We start from the raw sequence: 25,661 nt of genomic DNA, 5'->3' as shown, positions 1-25,661 counted from the left end.
TTTTTTTAATGTCAAATATTGGAGGGACTGTAGAGGCACACCAATAGTATTTTAGAAGAATTGTGACTATGTCCAACTCTTCTGAAAAAACAATTTGGAACTACATTAGGGAAGTCATTAAAATGTACATACATTTAAGTTCAATAATACTACTACTAGGCATGTCCACTAAGGATGTCAGCAATAGATCAAAAGTTCTCATGTATACCAAACATTTATATCACCTATTATTTCTGGTGCAAAAAAATTTTTAAAAAAACCCACTGGAGAAAAGATCGTTGCCCTTCCACAGGGCAATGGCAATAAAGATTGTGGTATATTATCCTTATGGATTATTGTTATATGCTAAGAAACAATAAGAAGAGTTAAGAGAAACTTGAACAATCTTGTATGCACTGATACAGAATAACATAGAATTAAGAAACATTTCATGTAGTGGGTGCTGTAAGATGAAGGAAGAAGCTTTGAAAGAAATTATAACTCTGATGAATGCAATGGCCAATCTTAAGTTAAGAAGCATGAAGAAGACCCCCATCTCAAAAGGGACAGTGCACCTTAAATATAGAATGTGATATGTATTGTCAGACAAGGGGCATCTGTTGGGTTTGCTGAACGATCTTTTTTGTTTTTGTGGCAAGCTAGGGCTCTTTTGAGGAGAGTCATTGGCAGTGTTATTTTTTATATATTTATAGATTTCCAGTATTTACATAATAAGTAAATATATAAAATTATATGTAATTTTATATAAAATGTATATATTTCCAGTGTTATTTTTATAATAAAGGAATTCTTTAAAGTAATAATTAACCACTAAAGGAAATGGAATATTTGGTAAAAGTAGACTATATTAAAAATAATAATAACAGCAAATAACATTAATAGGACACTTAAAGTTTTCAAAGTATTTTATAAATATTATCTTATTTCATCCTCAGACCAACCCTGGGATGCAGGTGCCATTATTATCTTCACTGTATAGATGAGAAAACTGAGCCAGACACAAGTTAAGTGACTTGCTCAGGGTCACACAGTATCTAAGGCTGGATTTGAACTCAGGTCTTCCTAACTCCAAGCTATATAAGCTAACCCCATAGTACAAAGTGGTTGGGCATGTTCAGTTAAAGACATCTTGATTTTGAGGTTAGCATATGATTCCTGGCTAATGTTGTCCTAGGGGCAGTTAGATACGGGTTTAGAAATCTGGTGAAAGTTACAGGTTAGTGATACAGATATGAGGATCAGTATGACAGGAGAGAGTTTTAGGTTTAGAATAAGAAATTCCTCGTTTGAATCCACACTTTTTCAGATATATTAACAAATAACTTACCCTCTCTGAGGAATAGCTTCTCTATCTGTAAAATGGAGGTAGCATATACCTCACAGAGTCATTGCAAGGCTCAAATGAGATAAAAACTTGAAAACGTTATGGAAATAATAAATTCTTATTGTTTGAAAACCATTCAAAAAGAGGTGACACTTGAAGAAATTAAAGATCACCAAATAAGTGATCATAATAGAAAAGAAAAAAGTTATGGACAATTATAGGGTATGTTTTCAGTAAAGGGGAAGGATGAAGAGCCCCCATTGAGAGACAGTGAAGAAACAGGCAGACCAAGGAAGTATCAAGTCATAGAAACCATGGTGGGAGAACAAAAGAGATGTGTATACAGTTAATTGTCAAAAAACAACAAAGAGAGTGAGAGACAACAGATATAAACTCATATGACTTCACTTTTTTTTAATTAAGTAAACTAATGTGGCATATGGATCAGAGCAGCAAATTAAAAAGGGCGGGGGTGTAGTACCTGGAAGTTATGATTTGTGACTGAGGAATTCCTAGAACTCATGCCAAGTAGTTAAGCCAATGACTCGCTGATTACCTTTAAATTCTCAGGGGTCTGGAATCAAGTCCTTATCACTGGCATGGTGTACCTAGTCCAAGTCAGCCTTAAATGGGTTCTTTTTGATGCTGATAAACATGGTCATGCACCACACCAGAGCACGCATTTAGTCCCAATTCCTTCTTTCTACGTAAATGTAGAATATAATTGACATGTATTCTCATGTTGACTGTCCTCTGGAAAATGAATTTGGCTCTAAGATAATTTTTGATTAAGAGAATCCCCAGGTTAAATACAATTCCCTGGGGTTATTTTAGGTCACAGTGATGTCCAAATGCTTACCATGCTACAGCTCACTGTTGACGGAGTGATATAGGACATGGGGAGGATCATGGCTTGGAATGATAAAGTCTGTTTTCCCCAGGAATTCAACAACCTGAATTTGACCTTCTATCCCTGAATGTAATTGCTGTTCATAGTAAAATTATGCATATTGTGCAGACCTTTCCAGGCAGCATAAAATTTTAAGAAAATATAATAAGTAGATATGATTTTTTTCTTCTGACCCCCTGAACATCATAGGTGGATTGAGAGGAAATTGGTTCTTGGTAAACATAGAGAATTTTTTTTTCAAAAAGCAAAGAAGGAAAAGGGGAAAAAAGCAAATAGCATTTCTTTCTAACAGAAAATCCTAGCCAGTCACCACTTCACACTCCATGGCACTGAAGTCAGAAAGATGATTGCATTCAATGTCTCCCTGAGGTTTTATGGGCACTTAGCCAAGCCTTGCTGGTCACTGAACTTGACTTCCTAAAATCATGCTGGCAGCTTTGCTCAGGCATAGAGCCAAGCTCGAGCTTGCTCTGCATTCTGGAAGGGAGGAAGAGAGAGGATACAAAATTGCCAGCTTCTAGCCAAACCTTGAGAATGTCTCCTGTTTTATTAATGAGGTCATAGTAATTCAGCCCTCCTGTTCTATTTTCCAGTGTTGTCACAGAATTACAGACTTGAAAGGCTTCTCAAAATACAACCAGTCAAGACTATACTGGAACAGGGATCTCCTTCTGCAACATCCCAATGGCCTCGTAGAATCTGAGCCTCACTAGAGAAGGCAGAGTAGGAGAGGCCATTTGGCACAATAAAGAGACGGCCTCAGACAGAAGAGTATATGGGATCAAGAATGATGTAAAGTCCTTATGCCATTCTGTTTGTCCATCTCTGAGCAAGTTACTGAAAATGTTAGTTTCCCAGATACTACTATTAAAACAAGATTTTAGGGGCGGCTAGGTGGAACAGTTAATAAAGGACCTGCCCTGGAGTCAGGAGGATTTGAGTTCAAATCTGGCCTCAGACACTTGACACAATTACTAGCTGTGTGACTTTGGGCAAGTCATTTAATCCCAATTGCACTCCAAAAAAAAGCAAAAAAAAAACAAGATGTTGCAGAACTCTTGATCTTTACATAAAAGAGAGCTTCTTCTCTACACCAACACTAACACAGGTCCTAACAAAAAATGATGAATGGAACTGCTTCCTGAGACAGCTGCTTCTTCACTTTCAGAGTTCTTACAGTTAAGTTTTGATTGTGCTTCTGGGCATTGCTCCTACTTCTAGGCTTGAACAACATAAACCTAATCCCTCTTCAACTTGATAACCTCCAAAATACTTGAAGACAGATATTATGTGTCCCCCTCCCCCCAAATCTATTTTTCTAGTTAAACATTCCTTGTTCCTTTACTATATCATGGTTGGGACTTTTATACAGAAAGGTCCTTCACAACATTAGGTAACATCCTCTACACACACTTGTCCATGTCTTTCGGGGAGCTACTGAAGACTGTAAGACTAAATTGATTTTCATGTAATAATCTTAGAGGGAAACAAGCCAATGGTATTAGAGAAGCAATTCTGATCTGATTAGAAAATAGCTTTTAAGGTACCCTTATTACACTTGTTGAAAGATGTAGTTAAATTCTGGGGACCTGGCTCAATTGGATTAAGATTACTAAGGATTATTACAGATACACATAGGGCTTCACCTAGAAAAAAAATCAAGCATTCACATGTGCAGATACCCCTAGGGAGATTCACCCCAAGCACTTTCATTACTGCATATCCTACAGCCTTGAGAAAAATGGCATTATTTTTCCTCTTTTTTGTTTTAAATTATAATAGTGCAATAGTCAGGTTTTGCAGTGTTATGTCCTTAAAAGAAAGAAGCAGACGGAGTTTTAGATGAGTTTGGCAGACCTTTACCTTTATGAACACATTGAATATTTAAGTACTGATACTTGTTGTCCTATTGAATACTGAAGAAGAAATGTTATTGGAGCTAATACAAGAAGCATTAAGTTCATATCCTCAAAATATAGGGTGTACATAGCAATTTGTCTAGAGTAGCGGTTCTTAATTCTGGATCTGTGATGTATTTAAAAATAAATTTATACATGCATACACATATTTCAATGTAATTATTTCCTTTAAAATACTATGTAGGGTCTGTAGACTTCACCAGATTATAAACATTACATAAAATTACATAAAAACTATTACATAAAAAGCTGAGAATTATTAAGATAGTTACAAATAGTATTTTTCCCTTTTTTAGCAAATAGTAACAGTCAACATTTTAAGGTGTTTTGAAATTGGGAGGCTCAAAGTGCTTAATTAATATTATCTTATTTTATCCTCACAGAAACTCTGGTAGGTTGGTGCTATTATTGTCTTCATTTTATATATGAGAAAACTGAGACTATATGAGTTACACAGGGTCACAGAGAGAGCAAGTATCTGAGGGTATATTTGAATTCATGTCTTCCAAACTATAGTCTAAAGTCTAGAGCTTTATTTTTTGTACCATCTAATAGTATATTATATGAGATGTTTCTGTAATGCAAGTCTGTAGGGTAAAGTTTGTCTTCTGGCCTAGAAACGCTGAGAAATCCAATGTTACAATTTAAATCACTTTTCTTGGGAGGTTTAATTATTTGGAACTTATTTAATTTTGTTTTCTTTTCTCTCTAACAGCCTATTTTTCCAGTTATTTAAATGAGCTTGGAATTCCAAGAGGCATGCCCTTTCAGTGGCAAGGATCCTTTCAGGGGAAATTTAGGTGTTGTTCAGAGTAGAGACAAAGGAAAAATTTTCCTAGATCTCTAGTACACAGACCTTTAGGGGTCAAAAATGTCCTTTGTAGAGAGGGACACAAATTTAATTTTCCAGACTCCAGCTAAGAGAACCCTAATTACTGAAGGAATCATGGAACAATTTTCATTCACACAATTTGACTTCTCATATGAGAATAAGAGAATGAGTTTCAGTCAATCCAAGGTCCTATATCCCTACAGAAAAAGCTCCATGTAGCTTCTGGTGGTCTGTAGGGATGAAGCTTTCTTTCTCGGATTACAAACTTAATTTTCTTTTCCTTTTAAAGTTATTAATGTCTTGTGTGGTCTAGAGCAGGGTGAGTACTTTAGTGGGAAAGGAAGAAAGCAAAATATCCCATGCTTCTTGGACCCAGTGCTAATTTCTTGTATCAATTGGTACCCAAGTGACCTGAATTCGAGGGGTCTGACCATAGGAGAAAGGAACCAGTGGACAATGTGACTATGTTGTCACCAAGTCAAATTGATTTCATTTCTCATATAAAGAGAAAGGGGCTGACTTTCAGTCAATCCAAAGTCCCTAATCCTTGTCATTAGTAGTATGGGCTCAGAGAATTCTAGAAGGGACTATATATAGAAATATATATATATATATATTTGCTTCCAAGAAAAAAAGAATTCATTTCTTCTTTCTTTTATTTTCTTTTATGATCTGGTTGTTTGAGAAGAGCCTTTATGCAAGAAACAAGACAGTACTAGTAACTTAAAATCTGATTTTTTTTGGTAAGTTGCACAACCATGTTTTTCAAAATCTAGAAGTGTATGCTCTTCCTTTATAATGGACTTATGAGGTTTCATTATAACCTGTGAGGGCTTTCTTTCTGAGACCATTGTACAAGGTATTGGGGAAAATATCCAAAAAGGAAATGCAAACCCTCAGCAAGTCACTAATGAGACATCTAGAATGTGACCTTCACCAAACATACCGCAGTAGATTTGCTGAGGACAGTAAATATTAAATCTGAGGAAAGAAGAGTAAAGGTGCATAAAAATACAAACTAACCCTTTGATGCTTTGGTATTTTAACTGATGGAGACCTTTTCTATCAGTCATCCATATGCCTTAGCTAAGTGTTAGAATGTCTTAAAAGTAGAATGGTGCTTCTCAAGAATTGTGTTTGAAGGGGTGGCCAGGTAGCACAGTGAGTAAGAGCACCAGACCCAGAGTCGGGATGAGCTGGGATAGAATCTGGGCTCAGACAGTTAGCACCCACTCAGAAACAGCTGGCCATGTAACCTTGAGTGAGTTACTTAACCCCAATTGCTTAGGGGCGGCCAGGTGGGACAGCAAGTAAGAGCACTGGCCCCAGAGTCAGGATGACCTGGGATCAAATCCGGGCTCAGATACTTAGCACCACACCCAGAAATAACTGGCCGTATAACCTTGAGCAAGTTACTTAACCCCAATTGCTTTAAAAAAAAAAAAAAAGAATTGTGTTTGAAGAGACAAAGAAAATTTGGCCATGCCCTGCGGATTATCTATAGATTTTATCAAGAAACCTGATGGAACTATTAGTTCCAGAAATTGAAGCAACTAAAACTTTCTAGAACACCTCATACAAAAATATTACTGGAAAGGGAGTGTGGAGGAGAGGAAGGAAAAGCTTCTGCTTTGGAAGGCAAGGTCTTCAGCAGTTGCTGGGGGTGGGGTGGAAGCAGTGTGATCTTTGAAGGGTAAAAAGGATTTGGCATTTAGAACTTCCCATCTTGCCGATGGTATCCTAGTCCTATCATGAGACCAAAGGGCAGATGGAAACACAACCACCAATTTAAACACACCAATTTAAAGGGAAATTTCATCATCATTCTATGAATAGAAGAAAAGAACTACTGGTAAAGAGAAATTATGACATTCCCTTGCTTCATGTATTCTCTGGATTTAAGCCCACTTCTTCTTTGACACCATACATACTTGTAGGGTTTTATACCAACTTCTTAATGTACCATCTTGGTATCTGCTCTTTTCTATAAGATAATTAATGTTAGCTGCCTAATGATTCTGAAGTAATTATTTAGAGGGAGAAACCCACTGGTAGGAATTGGAGCTAATGTGGCATTAGAAAGTCCCCTCCTGATTCCTAAGGATAATCCTAGATCTTCGAGGGAGAGATGTAGCCACCTAGTTCTAGGTAGTACAGCTGATAGAATGCTAAACCTGGATTTATGACGATCAGAGTTCATAACTCTGTTTTATACATTTAGTAGCTGTGTGACCCAAGGTAAGTTAGTTAACCTCAATAAGGTTCAGTATTCTCATCTGTAAAATGGGAATAATAATAATAATAATAATAATAGCATAAAAGTGTTGCTATGAGTGCCAAATAAGGTAATGTGTTCCAAGTGTTTTATAAAACTTAAAGTCCTATATAAACTTTAGCTATTAAAATACTACTCCAGTTATAGTCTGATAGGGCAAGATGATCACTGCCTCCTTTCTCTCAGGCTTTTATTTTCTCTTTTTGGGGAGGGGGATGAAATTTTGTGATATTTTCTTGACTCATAAGCGTGTAATTCATTAATACCTCCCAATATTTTTCAGATCAACAGTTAATGCCTCCCTCATCTCATACTTGCATAGTTGCCCAAATTGTATAGTTTTATATTTATGACTAATATATTACATTTTATTAGATTCAGACTAATTTTATCTTCTATAAAAATCTCTTCTTTCTTAGTTACCAACTGTTTTTTTCTACTAACACTCCTTATAACCCATGATTACCATTATTGTTCACTGAGTTACTAAACATTGCTAGCTATTTCTCTATTGTAAATCCAGTTCCCTTATTTTACTAACTTCAATTAATCTTGTGTCCTTAGGAATTTTTCTAATTTATCTACTCTTCTACCAGTTGTAAACTTATGGAAAAAGGGAACACGAAAATGAAGAGGAAAAATTAGTAAGTGAATAGGAAAAATGAGGGGGGGAAATTCTAAATTGTGGGATAAGAGCATAGTGTAAGGCTAACCACAGAGGGAAAAGGAATGAAGCAAAGTATGGAGAGGTCTGGGCTCTGAGCCAGGCAGAGAAGGAAACAGGATAGCCTCTTGTAATTATAGCTCTTGGTTGCTGTTGATGTGGCAAAGAAGACTACTAGTTAAGTTATGGTCATCAGTGGCTCGTTGGTCTAGGGGTATGATTCTCGCTTAGGGTGCGAGAGGTCCCGGGTTCAAATCCCGGACGAGCCCTGTTTTTCTACTTAATTTTGGGGATGGAAAGAAAAGTTTTGGATATACCTGACTTTTTCACATTTTGGATGGTCTCACATCCTCATCTTTTAGGGAGGTCAAACAGGATAGCATTTACACAGCTTGAAGATGAAGACCTTACCCTTCTCTGGGGCTGGCCTTTCTCCCACACATTCCTGCCAAACAAAAGCCCTGAAAGAAAGATGGAGAATAAAGGAGAGTCCCACAGGATGGGTAGAGATAATTGTGACAAGCTAATATTTCGGGGCGGCCAGGTAGCACAGCGAGTAAGAGCACTGGCTCCAGTGTTGGGATGACCTGGGGATCGAATCCGGGCTCAGACAGTTAGTACCCACCCAGAAACACCTGGCAGTGTAACCTTGAGCAAGCTAACCCCAATTGCTTAGGGGAGGCCAGGTGGCTCAGTGAGTAAGAGCACCGGCCCCAGTGTCGGGATGACCTGGGATCGAACCTGGGCTCAGATACCTAACACCACACCCAGAAATAACTGGCCATGTAACCTTGAGCAAGTTACTTAACCCCAATTGCTTTAAAAAAATAAAATCAAATCAAGTAAGAGAAGTATAGGAAAAATTGGGAAGAGGAATGATAATGATGCAAGAAAATTCTGAAAAGCAAGTCAACAGACTGCTAATGGAGACCCAAAAATACACTGAAGAAAATAACACCTTAAAAAATAGACTAACTCAAATGGCAAAAGAGACCCAAAAAGGCAACAAGGAAAAGATTACCTTAAAAAAACAAATTTGACAGATAGAAAAGGAATTTCAAAAAATCACTAAAGAGAATGACTCCTTCAAAATTAGATTGGAGCAATTGGAAGCTAATGACTTTATGAGAAACCCAGATACTATAAAACTGATCTAAACAAATGAAAAACATAGAAAGCAATGTGAAATATCTAATTGGAAACACCACTAATGTGGAAAATAGATCCAAGAGAGATAATTCAAAATTTTTTGATCTACCTGAAAGCCATGATCAAAAAAAGAGCTAGACATCATATTTCAAGAAATTATCAAGCACAATTTCCCACATATTTTAGATCCAGAGGGCAAAATAGAAATGGAAAGAATTCAGCAATTGCCTCTTGTAAAAGATCCCAAAAAGAAAACCCCTAGGAATATTATAAGCAAATTCCAGTGCTCCCATTTCAAGAAGAAAATACTGCAAGCCAGAAGGAAATAAATTGAGTATTGTGTAAACACAATTAGAATAACACAAGACCTAGCAGCTTCTACATTAAGGGATCAAAGGGCTTGGAATATGATATTCTGGAGGTCATAAGAGTTTAGGGGAAGGAAGACAAAATAATTCATCATTTTCCATCTCAAAAAATGACTTCTAGTGACTAGAACCACTTAAAGGTCTTTAAAATTTGAAATTCTAACTAGAAGGGCCATGATACTGTTCATCAAATAAGTGATAGATTAAATGATTTAACTTATTGTAGGAAAAGAAAAAAAGGACTTTTTATATAAATAGTGCTCATGTGAAGAGTTGAATTTAAAGTAACAAACAACTATTGACTATAGTTCTATGGTGAAGATGTTTTATAAACCGGGAAAGCTAGTTCTAAGAATCATAGACATTAGAGTTATGAGGGATCACATTATATCATCTATGGGAGCCCTTGGGCTCAGGCAGAATATTCCCATTTTACAAATGAGGAAACTGAGGCTCAGAGAGGCTAAGAAACCTAGAAGAGAATAAGTATTTATTAAGTGTCTACTATATGCCAGACACTGTGCTAAGTACTTTGCAAATATTATCTCCTCAGATTCTGATAATCCTGGGGTGTAATTTTACGTTGGGGAAATTGAGGCAAACAGATCTTAAGTGAGTTGTCAAAGATCACATAGTTAATAAGTGTTTGAGATTCAGAGATTCTGACTTAAGACCCTCCTCACTGCAGGACCCACATATTATCAATTACTCTACGAACTCTACCTACCTCTAACCTACCTATAGTTATAGAACTTTAAGGGGTCCAATTGGATGATGAGAAGAGAAGGAATCCCTGTCACTTCAAAGGCTCATCTATCTAAAGCCATGAGGGAGCTCCAAAATCAAAAGACAATCCCCTCATTTTCCAAATAGTCAACTTTAGAGAAGTTAATTGTTTTGCCCAAGGTCAGGTAGATACTAAGTACCAGAACCAGGAGCTGAACCTGGGTCACATGAATCTAAAGTTCCAGACCATGATGTCTCCCTGGAAACAATTTATAAAATACTCGGATATCTAAGTTGGTCAAGAACTAGGCAAAATTATAAAGTTTCTCTCTCTGTCTCTCTCTTGTCTCTCTGTCTCTGTATCTGTCTCTGTCTTTCTCTGTTCCTCTCTCTCCCTGTCAGTTTCTCACTCTGCATTCCTCTTTTTCTCTTCTTCTGTTTTGATCTTTATTTGCTACATGTTCTTGCCTTCATTTTATTCTATACAAAAATAACTCTATATTTAGGTTATAAATACAGTTACACCCACAAGTAACTAAAAACAATTATTAAGAGGTTTGGAGAGGTGAGGTGCTAGGCAGTGAGCCAAAAGGTGAAGTCAGGACATCTGTGTTCATCTGCAAGCTCTGAGTCACTTGATTTATCTGTTCCTTGTCTGTGAAGTGTAGATTAAAACAGGTATTATTTACATCATAGGTCTATTTTCAGAAAAGGATTTTGAAAACCCAATGTGGATCTTTACTATTGAAAGTACAAATTTACTCATCTTTCTTTTTTTCTCCATACAAATTATATTGCGTCATTTTAGTCATGTGCAACTGTTAGTTATTCACTTTCAGGTTTTCTTGGCAAAGCTACTGGAGTGGTTTGTCATTTCCTTCTCCAGCTCATTTCAAAGATCAGGTAACTAAGGCAAATGGGGTTAAGTGAGTTGCCCAGGATCACACAGCTAGTAAATGTCTGAAGTAGGATTTGAGTCTTCCTGATTCTAGGCCCTGAACTCTATCTACTGCACCACTTAGCTACCTTTTGAACAAATGGAAGTATCTGTATGTAATTCTAGACTAGAAAGAATAGAAAATAAGCATTTGTCACAAAAATAAGTCAACCTCTCACCTTCAAGCTTAACACTTGAATTTTTTAACTCTTTGGTCTATTATTCTACTTTCTCATCTTGTTTTATTTGTCATTCTTCAGAATTGCCCCTCCCACAGAAATGCAGACTTTCAACCTATACCAACATCCAGAGTAATTTCCTAGTTCCAATATTTAATGGTACCATTGTATGGAGCCCAGTGAAGACTTAGGAATTTCCAGGTCAAAGGACTATTTTATCCTTTTTTCATCATAACACTGCAGAACTCAACACATTGCCTTTGCCTCCTTATTTTGTTACCATTCCCAACCTAAATATGAAATGTTACTTTCCATTTCTTATGATTTTCTCTAGTATTATTTTATTCCTAAAAGTTGCCAAGGATCCCAGAATGCCTCATAAAGAGAACAGAATTTTTAAATACCCGAGTCAAGCTTCCTTATTTTCCTTAGTACAGAAAGAAGATAATGAAATGACAATTTGTACGTGAGAATAGAGGTAGAATGTTTTGGGTTTTTTTCTTCATTTGTCACACATGCGATGGCACTTGAAGGACCATGCCACATTTCTGCTACCATGGGTCCTCTACTTCCCATTTCCTAGCTTAAAACAATGTAACTTAAAATGAGTTCAAATTCCCCTTCCCTCTCCTGAACTCAGCAGCCTAACACATTCTGGATTTTATGTCTTGTTAAAGTGCATCTAATTACACACACAAACACACACACACTCGTTTTCTTGTTATATTTCTACCATTCCATCTCCTATTTCATCATTCTAATTCAAAACCATTGTTGATTTCAGTGATATTTGTAACAATAGTGGTCACTACTATTAACCACAATAGAGTCCAGTCAAAAGTTCATGCTGGACACTTTTGTTGAGGTCAAAAGAATAAAACCACAAAATTGAGTTTTGAATAAATATTTAGCCTTTGATAGTGTTTTTAAATGTCCTAGAGTCACAGACACTTCCTGCCATATTATTTTGTTCCTTGGTATAGTATCAGAGCAACACTGAAGGTGAGGTGATAAAGAAGTCAAAGTTTATCATATTTTCTATAACTAGTATCTTTCCAAGGAGACCTTTGACAGTCTTAGTGGAAACTCAATGTTCTAAATAATAGTTGGAAAACACCCACATCTTCTTTGGATGGAATCATAAAACTCTGAAAATGGAAAAGACTTCGGGGACTATGAATATTCCTTCTATACTCACTTTTTCAAGATGGCTACAACTGGCCTCTACTTTTGCCATACTAGATACCATAATGGACAAGTAACTCATAGTGGATAGTTAACAGCAGACATGCTAGGTGAAAGTATGTTAGAAGTATGACCTGAGATAAATTCCCAAAAGATATAAATTGGTAGCAAGTTTCTCTTGGTCCTTACTACAGTATGTTACTGGGAATTTCGCCCTGGAAAGGAGGGTTAACTGGGATTGATCAAAGAGATTTCCTGTATAAACTCAGTCTCAACTGGTTGGTTATCAAAATAATATAACTTATGTACAAAACATAGCAGATACCATGATATATAAGAAGACACTAATATTTCTATATTCATGATAAGATAAAATTTCATTTTCTTTGATTAAACTACTATTGCTTGAAAAATAAGTAAATGAACTCAGCCTCAGAACTTTATAAAGGATCTTGACATCAGGTCCATCATTGCCCAACCCAAACCCAGTCCAGGACTAGAGTCTCAGTCAATAGTGGAAAAATTCAATATCATCTTAGGCTTCCATTAACACTGAGCCTACTGGGAGTATGTCTTATTGGGAAATGTATAGAAATCAACAAAATCAACATAATCACAGTCCTTCAACACCAATACACCATAATGTGGTGTAAAGTTGCTGCTGTTTACCATGAAGGATGTGAAACATCAGCTATTGATTGCCAACAAACTTCCCCATTTTATTCCACCAGTATTTCCAATTTGTATTCACAAGTTGTCAAGTATATGTAGGAAGCAGAATTAAGATGGCAGAGAAAGGAAGCCTTTTAACCTAGTTCACTCAATACATGTCCTCTGGAATACCCTAGAAAATGCACCAAACTGAATTCTCATTGAGAACATCAGCGTAAAGTCACAGTCACTTTCCAGCTCAGGGAAACAGATAAAGAGGTATGCCAACACTAGAGTGGGAAATTGGCCAGGAATGTATAGTAGCAGCAGCAGTGGGAAAGAAACATTCTAACAATCAGGAAAAGTGGGCAGAAGACAGAATATCAAGGCAGGAAGCACAGGGGGAAAAAGAAATCCCAAGAGATCTCTGAACTAACATTTGGAGAGCAGGAATGGATACCATATAACAGATCTGTCACCCATTACCTTGTCCCAGATCAGAGATTCAGGGTGGAAAGTCCTTAGAGGGGCGCTAGCTAAGCATTGAGTGCAGTATAAACTCAGGGAACATAGTGATTCTGGTATCAGGAGCACAGTAATGACTTGGTTCTAACCTTTAACCCAGCACATAATATTACATTGGAATAACCAGGGCAGGAAACCAACAGCAAAGGGGAGCCAAGCAATTCAGTCACTGTGAACCTGCACAACCTCCCAGTGGGCTAACCGTGACTGGATAAAGCAGCAGTCCATTGAAACTCTACTCCACATAAACCAACAGATCCAAACCTCAGTTAGAAACTTGCAGAGCTCAGAGAGCAGTGGACAGACATCTCTCCTGATCATACCAATTTGGCAGCGAAACTTACACACCTCCAAACTGAGCTATAAAGCAGCAGAAGGACATAAAAAAAACAGGAGCTCAGGCCAGTTGTCCTCTCCCAGAAGGGAGGAGACTCCAACTCTAACATATAGTCAAGAAGTTTCTAATGTAAGCTTGAAAAAGTTGGAAAAATGAGCAAACAAATAAATAACCAAACAAAAAGAACTCAACCATAAAGGGAAGCTCAGTATACACATATAGAAGACAATTACTTGAAAACATCTAAAATACCTCAAAGAAAATATGCAGCACTGATCATCCAAATGAAAAGTTCTTTCCTTTTCTATCTCTCCCCATGTCCTTATTTCTATCCGTGTCACCCCTACCCATCCTGAGTTTCTATAACACTCTTCCCTTCTTTAGTTGTTTCCTCTGGAACCCCATTTTTTTTGAAAGGGGGAGAGCAGGGCAATTGGAGTTAAGTGACTTGGCCAAGGTCACACGGCTAGTAAGTGTTAAGTGTCTGAAGTCAAATTTGAACTCAGTCCCTGCTGATTCCAGGGCTGGTGCTTTCTTCACTGTGCCAGCTATCTGCCCGCTGGAATCCCATTCTTTTGCTAACAAACAACCCTTGATATTAGCTAACTTTCATATTTTCCTTTTGCTCAGACTCAAGGGAACCCCCACTACTGTCACCAGGAATGGATGTGCTTTCTCTCATGACCTGACTTATTCTCTGCCAAAAACGTGCCCATCCAGGAAAAGAAATAAGCTTCCCCCATGCTCATCAGTCTATAACATCCTATCGACACACAGATCCCTGTCATCTACCAAGCTACTTTTTTTCCCCTGCCATCTATAGACATACTCAGATTTCACACAGTATTAAAAAAAAATAAAAAGGGAAAAAAACTTTCACTTTACTACATCATTCCTTCAGTCTCTCATCCATTCTATTCTTAAATTCACTCCCAAAATCTTAGAAAAAAGCAGTCCACTCATTGCTTCAACTTCCTCAGCTCTTATTAACTTCTTAACACTTTTTGATGGTTTTTAACCACATCAAAATTACTTTATCCAAGAAGTTTCTTTATCTTTTATTAAGTTGTTAATTGCTGTTTCTCAGTCCTTATTCTTTTTTTTTTAAAGCAATCGGGGTCAAGTAACTTGCTCAAGGTTACAAGGCCAGTTATTTCTGGGTGTGGTGCTGAGTATCTGAGCCCAGATTTGATCCATGTCATCTCAACACTGGAGCCAGTTCTTACTCACTGGGCCACCTGGCCGCCCCTAAGCAATTGGGGTTAAGTAACTTGCTCAAGGTTACACGGCCAGGTGTTTCTGGGTGGGTGCTAAGTGTCTGAGTCCGGGATTCGATCTCCAGGTCTTCTCAACACTGGAGCCAGTGCTCTTACTCGCTGTGCTACCTGGCCGCCCCAACTCTCAGTCCTTATTTTTGATCTCTCTGAAGCTTTTAACACTGTTGACTACCTCATCCTGCTAATAAAATCTCTACTGAATTGGCTTCTGTGCTATTTTACTGCTTCAGTTGTCCTCCTCCCTGCCAGACCACTTCTTCTCTCTCATCTTTGATGTATAATCTCGCATATTTTGCCCCTTATAAGGTTAGCCCAGGGGCTTTGCCTAGAGCCTCTTCTCTCGCTGTGGGCACCTATGCTCTCTGGGTGGTGTCATCAATTCACTTTGGTTCAATTAGCATCTCTATTTAGAGAACTCCCAAATCTACTTGCCTAGCTCTCATTTCTCCCCTGAACTCATCTCACATTCCCAACTGACTAATTTTGTGATTAGGTTAAACCAGGCTGCACATAAGTTTTGATATGTACTGTTTAGATGAAAGGTTTTGCTATGCAAAGTTATGGCATAGGCAGTATTTCAGGTTGGATGTTAGCCTACTTCTAGGAATAGTTGCTAATAAGCATGCTTATAGTCACTTCAGAAGTGTCTATTTGCATATAGACAATGAATTAATTTTAAATTATTCTTATCTGTTTATTAAAGCAGATTCAGTAGGATTTCTAAATGGCATAAATGAGGTAAACTTCCTAGTTCTGCTTTATTGGGGAGACTTCCTTATGGCAGGATCTTTTTGGTGCTACAATAATGATAGTAGATAATACAGTATGGTATAGTAGAAAAAAAAGTACAGAACCTAGAGTCAGAAAGCATGGGTTGTAACTCAAGGTTAGTTGGTAAGTACTAGTATGACTTGAGAAAGTTTCTTAGTCCCTAAAATGGAGATAAAAAAAAATATATTATCTACCACACATTTGTATTGTCTTCACCACAAAGAAAGATCATGGTAAACCTTAAAGTAAAATCATCTAATGCATTTAGGTAGTCTTGTGTATTGCAAATATTTTTTGTGACGTTCCACTTTTTAAGTCAGTGTCCTATACTCATAGATGTGGGTCCTATACTTAGAATGGGCAAGATGTGTCTCCATTTGTCAGAACACTTAATTCATGTCCTGTGAATGACTCTGCTTATGTATTATAGCTTCCTGAGTGCATTCCTCCCAACATACAGCATATTGTTCTCTACAAAGTAGACAATTAATAAATGTTTAGTGTTTTATATCAGTCTCTTGGTTGATGAACCTAAAAGGTATTTTGAAGGATGTGACGTGGGGAGATCTAGGAAGGTTTGAACTCCTTGTTTCTTATAGTTATCACTCTTCTTTTTCTATGTACCACATGAAATTGAAGGATCTTGAGGGGTATTCAATAATTTACTCGCTTTCCTCCCTTCCTGATACCAGACCAGTTATAATTGAGTAGTACGGAGTTGGTCAAATTTGGGATATGCAGAAATGAAATTATAAAACGGCCTCTTCATTTCTGAATGAAGATAGAAGCAATTCTCCTAAAACATAATCCTGTATTGACAGAAGCAAAACTGTTCATAATAGTTTCTTCCTGAAAAGATGTATGATGTAAATGAAGATGATGATGGTTATGTCAATGACAATAAAATCCAAAAGCTCACATTTATCTTAGTATAAATTGAATAAGGTAAATTGTAGTTTTCCTTGTATTAATAGCTGAAAGACCCCCTCTGATAGACTGTTATCAGACCATTGATATCAGAAGCTGATTTAAAATTTGCAAAGAACTTCCAACACAGCAGTCCTGTAAGCAAGTATTTCATGGAGTATTTTCCTAGTTTTCAGATGAGAAGACCCAAGAATCAACTTAACTTACTTGAAAATATTAGATAATATTAGGAAGCATTTAGAAAATGAGCAAAATAAATCACAATCCATCCATTCTGGAGCATACATAACTTCTGATATCAATGCAATGTGATAACTGAGAATAAATGCTAGCTTCAAAGAGGTCTCACAGTATGTTCTGGAACACCAGAACAGCACAGACCTGAAGAGATAATAATGAGACACAAGGACCTTGGTTAACCAGATTTATGTAAGAAGATGGTACAATAATAGAAAGTTAACTGTAAATCTGCACACACACACTCATCTTGAATGATGGTCCCAGTGCCTTTCCAGACTTTATAAGGAAAAGAACATGCAATTATTGAATAATCAGACAGGGAAACACACCATACAAAAGGATTTTCTCATTTAAATAATTTTATAATAAATGTATTAACATAGAGATAAATCTTAAACATTAAATAAAAGTAATGTATTATATATAGATATTTATGATACAATAATAGTTCTTACACCATATAAATAAAATAATATGATAAGAATAGACATTTCTAATTGGTAAAAATAACAATAATAATATCATGGTGGAGAGGATTAGATTTTTGGTACCAAGTTTCTTCAAAATATGAAATTTCTGATGATAGTTATCCGTGATTCTTTTTTTATTCATGATTCTTTATCAACTATTTATTTTAGTAGTTCTTTTAGAATTCTTTTAGTATTTTGACCCTCCCACTACCCCTTTCTATATTTTTTTAAGAATGTAAGAAAATGTTTGTCAATACATACTTGCATAGTCTAGCAATTCCCACACTGGTCATTTCAAAAAATGTATCAATTTTTACATTTTAAGTTAATCACTAATTTGACAGAATATTTCCTTTTTTTTTCTTTTGGACTTGCAATTTATCATTTCATTAATCAAAATTTGTAAGAATCTTTTCAAGAGATATTCATACCAAAGCATATGATTGTAGGTGCCATCCTTGTTGACTTAATGTTCACACTGATGACTTCTAGCAATGTGGGTTTCTGAGTTCAACAGCCTCTTCTGCTCCTGTGATCTCTATCTTCACTCTACTTTCCTCACCCACAGGGACAGTGACATCAGCAAAAATATCCCACCTTTAAGATGCTGAACTCTGAAATTCAGCTTTTTGATCATAATTTCCTGTCCTTCCTTATACTACCTCCACTGCTTCACTTCTCCTGATCCTACCTTTGAATCCAATTGTGACCTCTGACCCCTTAATACCTTTATGCTCATCCACTCTATGACCCCTACTCTGACATTGCTTTCCTGATTTCACAATCTTATTGATAACCATTTCAAAAGGTCATTCTCCACTATGCTTTAATTTTTTGCCCTCTTGTCCCGCAATTTCACTTTGAAAACCCTTCACCCCTGTGATCAGGCTTCTTTGCTCCTCTTTCGAAGCTTCTATCTTCTCTTGGAGACAGTCACATTTCCATGTTTATATAGTCCAGTACAAATTCCTGCAATTTAAGGGTTTTGGAAGATGGGGATGAAAAGGGAATCCCTTTTAGGTTTTTGTGACTGCATAAAGATATCAGTTGTAGGGAATAACTGGTAATCCAAAACAGAGGTCACCAACTTTATCCTACAACTCTTGTGTGATTAAGCAAGGATCTAGATCTGTGATTAAGCAAGGGTCACTTAAAAACTGCCATTCCTACTCTCTGCTACACTTCCCACCTGGATATCCCATTGGTACCTTGAATTTATCTTGTGAGAAAATGAGATCATCATTTTTCCTCTCAAAATTGTTACTTTTTCTCACTTTCCTATTTCTGTGTATGGTACTAATATGGCTCCATTAACTCCTGTTTTTAATTTCTGAGTCATTTTTTTTAATCTTCTTTTCTTCAAAACCCGTAAATTTAAATCCTCAACTGGGCCAGACAGGCTGCACAGAAATCCTTAAATTAATCTCTGATTGAGTATCACCTACTCAGTCTGCTAAATATCCCTGGTCTTCTCTTATCTCCTCAAATCCATAACTCTATTCTGAAGTCCTTAGAAGAATAACTAATGTGATAACAATGGGACTTTCTTCCCATAGTACTAACATGAGTAAAACATCACTTTTTTTTCCCCTGAAAAAGTATTCTTTCTCCTTTAACTATTATCCTTTGCCACTCTGTTCCATCATGCAATTCAACTGTCTATAAGCAACCATTTCCAGAGTGTCTCTACTCTGGTTCTTCTCCAGGGCATACCTACCCTGTGCCCCAGTCCCTTCAAGGCACAGGCCAGACTCTCCAGAGGCTACACTATCCTTGCTTTGTTGGCATAACTATAACTACAGTTGGACTGTCCCCCATACCACTGACATATTCAACTCTAACTTTTTTTTTTGCCTTTTTTGGAGGGCAATTGTGGTTAAGTAACTTGCCCAAGGTTACACAGCTAGTTGTGTGTGTGTGTGTGTGTGTGTGTGTGTGTGTGTTAAGTGTCTGAGGGCGAAACCGAACTCGGGTCCTCCTGACTCTGGGGCCGGCGCTTTACTCACTGTGCCACCTACCCACCCCTATCTCTAACTCTTTTTTGCCCTCAGTGAGAGAAGTCCTAGTTCTTCCTCCTGCATTACTAAAAATATTGAGGCTATTGGTAGTGAATCCCCTCACTGACCACACTACCTAAGAAACTTCTATTACCAACTATCTCATATTCTGCCTCAGTATTTTAAGATAAATCAACCCTTTTCTTTGTCAAGGCTTAACCCTCCACTTGTGTGCCCTAGATCTTATAACCTCTTTTTGGAACTTCCTTCTGTCTCTATTGTTCATCTCTCTCTAATCTTTTTTATTCCTTTCTGCATCTTCAAAAAAATAAATAAAACAAAGCAAATAAAGGAACAATACATTTCCCTTAAACTGTGTTGACCTTGACCATACACTTTTACTCCCCTTCACTGCTAAAATATTGAAAAAAAAATAGAATACACCCACTACCTTCCACACTATTCAATCCTCTGTTCTTAGCAATATGCCTTTTGATCATATAATTTTACTAAAATTATAGATTACTCCATAACTCTTCATTTGCTAATCCAAATATCCTTTTTTTTCAACTATTTACTTTGACTTTACTGCAACGTTTTACATTTCTGATCATTCCTTTCTTCTTGGTCCTCTCTTTTCCTGACTTTTATGACACAACTCTTTAGTAACCTGATCTTAAAGTGACTGCTAATTCTTGACTTCCTCTACTGATGCATCATTGCTCAGTTGAGTTTTTTTCTTCTCTTTCTGCACTCTATCTTTTAGTAATCCTATCTATTACCAGCTTTCATTTATCACTTCTATGTAGATAACTCCCAAATCTGCATATCTATCAGCTACCTTTGTTCTGAACTTAAAAACTGTCATTCCTACTCTCTGCTAGACTTCTCCAAGTGGATATCCCATTGGTACCTTGAATATATTTTCTGAGAAAATGAGCTCGTCATGTTTCCTCTCAAAATTGTTACTCTTTCTAACTCTCCTATTTCTGTGTATGGTACTAACATGAGTCCATTAACACTTGTTTTAAATTTCTGAGTCATTTTTTACTCCTCTTTTCCTCAAAACCTATAAATAATAAATTGATTATTTCTGTCAAAACCACTTGTATTCCTCTGAAGCTGAAACTTATCATGACTCAGAAATTTAAAATTCAAAGTAATTTGATCACTATAACCCAAATATCATTTAGGCCAGATGGATTTCCTAGGGGAGATATGTAGACTAGGGAAAAATCTTGATTTAAACTTAGGAAGTTAGGGGACATTTGTACATTTTGCCTCTGTCTCTGATGTGGAACTGCTTAGAGACTGTACCTGGCTCACACAACAGCTTCAGACACTCTTTGTACCTAGTAGTTGTGATTCATTGGAGAAGCAACAGATGTGTTCTCATTAGAGAAAGAAGCTCAGCCAATCATATCTGCATCTCTGTGAGGCAAAAAAAATTCCATACAGATGAATCTAGATCCTTGTTTAATCACACAAGAGTTCTAGGATAAAGCTCGTGACCTCTGTTTTGAATACCTGAAACTAAATCTGAATCACTGTTCCACTTTACATTGATTTCTGTGATTCCAATGTCAACTCTACAGCATATCCTCCACACATCTGGCATACATAATCTTTTTAAATATGTATTATATTTATTTCATTAAATATCTCCCAAATACATTTACAATTTTTCTTTATTTGTTTTTATTTTTTGACTTCCAAATTTTCTCTCTGTTATTTACTTCTCCCTTCTCCTTGAGAAGGCAAGCGATATGATATCACTTAAACAAGATATAATAGGGCATACATATAACCCTGGAACCCCTGCTTACAAACCTCCTAATTGATTCCAGGATAGTGTATAAAGTTTTAAGTCTGACTACGAAAGGTCTTCAAAATCTGAATTTAACATATCTTTCTAGTCATCTAGTCATCTAGTCATTCCACCAAATTGGATTACCAATCATTCCCTACAACTGATATCTTTATGCAGTCACAAAAACCTAAAAGGGACTCCCTTCTCAACCCTATCTTCCCAAATCCTTATCATCCCTTGAATCTTACCTGTGGACCACCCAATGTGCCCTACTAATTTGATTCTGCTAATTTCTAGTGATCTGTTCCTCCTCAGATTACTTTATATTATACTTATCTGTCTTTATATTTTATTCCTTTAGTTGAATGTGAGTTCCTTAGGTACATAACTTTCTAACTTTATATCCCACAAATCTAGCATAGTTCTTTACATTTTGCAGGCATTTAACTAATGATTTGGATTGAGTTGTTGGAATTATGATGCACAGATCTGGCCATATCACTCCTCTATTCCAAAATTCACTTGCATTTTTTATCTCTGGGGTATAATGTAAACTTTCTAACCTGATACTTAAATTTTTCTGCTCACTGACCACAATGGAGCTTTCCATCCAAATTTACTTAACACTGAATCAATTTCAGGGTAAATTAATATAAATGATATTAAATTTATTTAATATATTAAATAATTTACCCATGTTATATGTATATACTAAAATGCATATTAAATAAATTAAATAACATATAAAATTAAATTTAAAATTTATTTGTGTGTATGCATGCATGTATGTACATATATAAAACGCTCCAGCTCAGGAAATTTTAAAACTTGCTCCACAGAACATTCTTGCTACTATAACAAGAGAACCACCATCTAAATATGCAAATCATGATCTAGATATATAGGATAATACAAGAAAATATTGGTCAGGACCACCACATTTTTGCTCTATTGTCTTGACATCAACTAGCTGAAGAAGCTTGTGCACACAGTCGTATATCCCCACAAGAATTTGATTGGCAGTTTTAGCTGGTGAAAAGCTGTCATTTGGAAACAATCTCCTCCAGGGCCTGAGACTGGGCAGGAAGGTGTATATCTCATTAGGATATTAATATAATGTAAGTTCCTTTAAAAAGGGGAACTGTGTAAGTGGGAAATACAGTTTTTTGCCCATGTTATACTTGGCTTATTAACATGTTTGCTCCCACAATTCATGTTTTGTCAAGCTCGAAAGCAGTCTAATTTTACCATGGCCCTTTCTTCTTCTGTTATCTTTTACTTTACCAAATGATCTGCCCTGCTAATTACTTTTTCCCTCTAATATTGTAATATTAATATGAAATTTTCATTAAAATCACTACTAGTGCATGGAAAGAAACATTGAAAATTTGGAAAGAGTGGGAATCACCAGCATCTCTTCCCAATGAAGAAAAGAGGAGCCTGTATAGCAAAGAAGAGAGATGAAGGGCAGTGAGGACAGAGACACACAAAGACCAAGACTGAAAGGACTGAAATCCATGTGATACAATATACCTCCAGCACAACAGTCAAGGGAATTGAGGATAGGATGCTGAATTGACAGATGAGAAACTGATTTTAAAAATCACCTCTTGTTTGAATCTCAGTCTTATCACTGGCTACTTTGGGACCTTGACCAAGTTACTTAACATTTCTGAGTCATTTTCCTCACCTATAAACAAAGGAATAGGACTAAACCAATGATTCCATGTCATTCAATTTAGAAATTAATTATATGCTACTTTTAAAAGTTTCTGTTTCTATATTAGCCTTGTTGTCTTTAATTAGAGAGGAGCTTTAAGTTCCTCAAGTATATGGGTGTTTTCTTAAATTTCTGGAGTACTTTTTTTTTCCAGGGAGACTTCTGCAACTCCCACTGACACTGATAATTTGAGTCCCCCCCAGTGGATAACTGACTATTTCTCCCCTCAGAGTTTTGGGGTAACCATGAGAGGTTGACTTTTCTACTACAGTCACTCAAGAACCCTCATCTGTTTATTTCCTATTGATTATCAAACAGAATTAATTAGCTTTTTAGAAACGTTATTAACCAAGTAGGTATAGCAGGGACAGTTGGTACAAAAACCTTTAGAAGTCTAGGGAAAATCCTCCCACAAATACATACAGAGTTCAATGGAAGCATAAAAATAACACACAGCATTGTGTATATGCAGGATAGATGACCAAAGAGTAAACTCACAACTCCTGGTTGCTAGAATCTCTCTTTTGAGTACATGCCTGGTATTCTTTTTTTTTTTTTTGCAAGGAGTACAGACTCCTTGCAACTCTTTCCTCCCTCCAGTGATTCTCTTTCTGCATCCACAATTTTCCTTAATGTGTCTCTCTCTGGTCCTGGATGGATTCATTATTTGTGACTGGTCCAGCATTATTAATAAAGAAAAGGGAGTTATAAGTGTATACAGACTGTCAAGAAAGCCTCCTCATAGTTTTAAATGTCTAAAAGCTCTGGAAGCTTGATTGCCTTGGTCCTGGGCTGCCTTCTATTGAAATTATACCACTTTTTAAAATGCTCTATGGTTTGATCATCTTGTTCAATTACTTATTCAATTATGGGTATGTAAATGTAATTTACTGACTACTCCTTTTCATAATGGGATGGAAGATAGTGGTGTTCTTGAAAAAGTTAGTAAGATCAAATAATTTTAAGACTAGAAGGAACTTAGAGATCATTTAATCTTACATCATTCATTTTGCATTTGAGGCCCAAAAAGGCTAAGTGACCAGCCTCCAGTCATATGCCTAATTGTGAAAAAGCCTTGATTACATCCCAGTTTCCTTACTCCTAGGTTAGGACTCAGTCCACTACAGTGTGCTTTCTCATCTTCACTTTGGAATTATTTGGGTAAGAGTCATTCCCCAACTGATAAATGATAAAAGAATATGAATAAGCAATTTTAACAAGAAGAAATCAAAGCTATTAATAGTCACATTGAAAAAAATACTTTAAATCACTATTGACTAGAGAAATACAGATTAAAACAGTTCTGATGTATGGGCTAATGTGATAGAAAAGGAAAATGATAAATACTGGAGGAAATGTGGGGAAATTGGGGCATTAATGAGCTGTTGTTGGAATTGTTAAGTGGCCCAATGATTCTGTAGGACAATTTTGAAATATCCAAAGGACTATAGTACTGCATACATACCTTCTGACCTAGCAATGCCTCTACTAATTCTAGATCCTATAGAGATCAAAGAGAAGGGAAAGGATCAAGTTGCACGTAAATATTTGTAGCACTCTTTTTGTGATGGCAAAGAATTTAAATTTGAAAGTCCATCATTGGGCCATGGTTGAACAAGTGTATAGTATATGAATGTGATGGAATACTATAGTGTTATGAGAAATGATCAGCAGGATAGTGTCAAAGAAGGGTTATATGAACTATGATGTGAACAGAACCAAGGGAACATTGTACACAAGAGCAGTAATATTGTAAAGATTATCAACTGGGAAGATTTGGCTATTCTGATCAAGACAATCATCTAAGACAATTCCAAAGGATCCATGATGAAAAAAACTATCCATCTCCAGAGAGAACTGATGAACTCTGAGTGTAGATTGAAGAATACTTGTTTCACTTTATTTTCCTTTTTGTGTGTGTGTATATGTTTTCTTCTGTAACATGTCTAATATGCAAATGCATGACCACATTTATAATCGATATTATATTGCTTTTCTTCTCAAGAGATAAGGAAGGGATAGGAAAGAGAGAAAGAATTTGCAACTCATTTTTTAAAGTGTGTTAATGTTTTAATGTAATTTGGAAATATTTAACAAAATAATTTAAAATACAATGGAACATAAAAAGGAATTATTTGGGGCCAAGTGGGAAGGGGTGGTGCAAATCTATGATATCATTGGTACAGGGACCTCCCAAAGAGAAATACATCAATACTGGTTTATAGCAATTGTAAGTTTGAAGAATTATTCAGGGGCACTGAGGAGATGTGATTTGTTTTGTGTCACACAGCTAGAATATATCAGAGGTGGGACTATAAAGCACGTCTTTCAGACTCTGAGATCAGGGTTCTGTCCACCCAGCAATGCTACCTGTCACTGAAGGTTAGCATATAAATAACAGCCGGGAAGAGGAGGCAGAGTCAAGAATTAAGTCATACAAAAAAAATTCTGAGTATTAGTTTATTATA

The 25,661-nt window shown here is 36.4% G+C and overlaps 1 non-coding gene across 1 annotated transcript; it reads left to right on the top strand.

Moving 5' to 3' along the window:
- Positions 1-8,121: 8,121 nt before the first annotated feature.
- On the top strand, positions 8,122-8,193 carry TRNAP-AGG (transfer RNA proline (anticodon AGG)). The gene has a single exon. It is a non-coding gene; the product is annotated as a tRNA-Pro (tRNA).
- Positions 8,194-25,661: the final 17,468 nt, after the last annotated feature.

The sequence above is a fragment of the Petaurus breviceps genome, unplaced genomic scaffold (assembly GCF_028583685.1).
Source record: "Petaurus breviceps papuanus isolate PSGF00001 unplaced genomic scaffold, PetGlider_PUasm1.0 126, whole genome shotgun sequence".
Classification (NCBI taxonomy): domain Eukaryota; kingdom Metazoa; phylum Chordata; class Mammalia; order Diprotodontia; family Petauridae; genus Petaurus; species Petaurus breviceps.
Note: the sequence above shows the minus strand (reverse complement) of the source record. Positions and strands in the feature narration are given on the sequence as shown.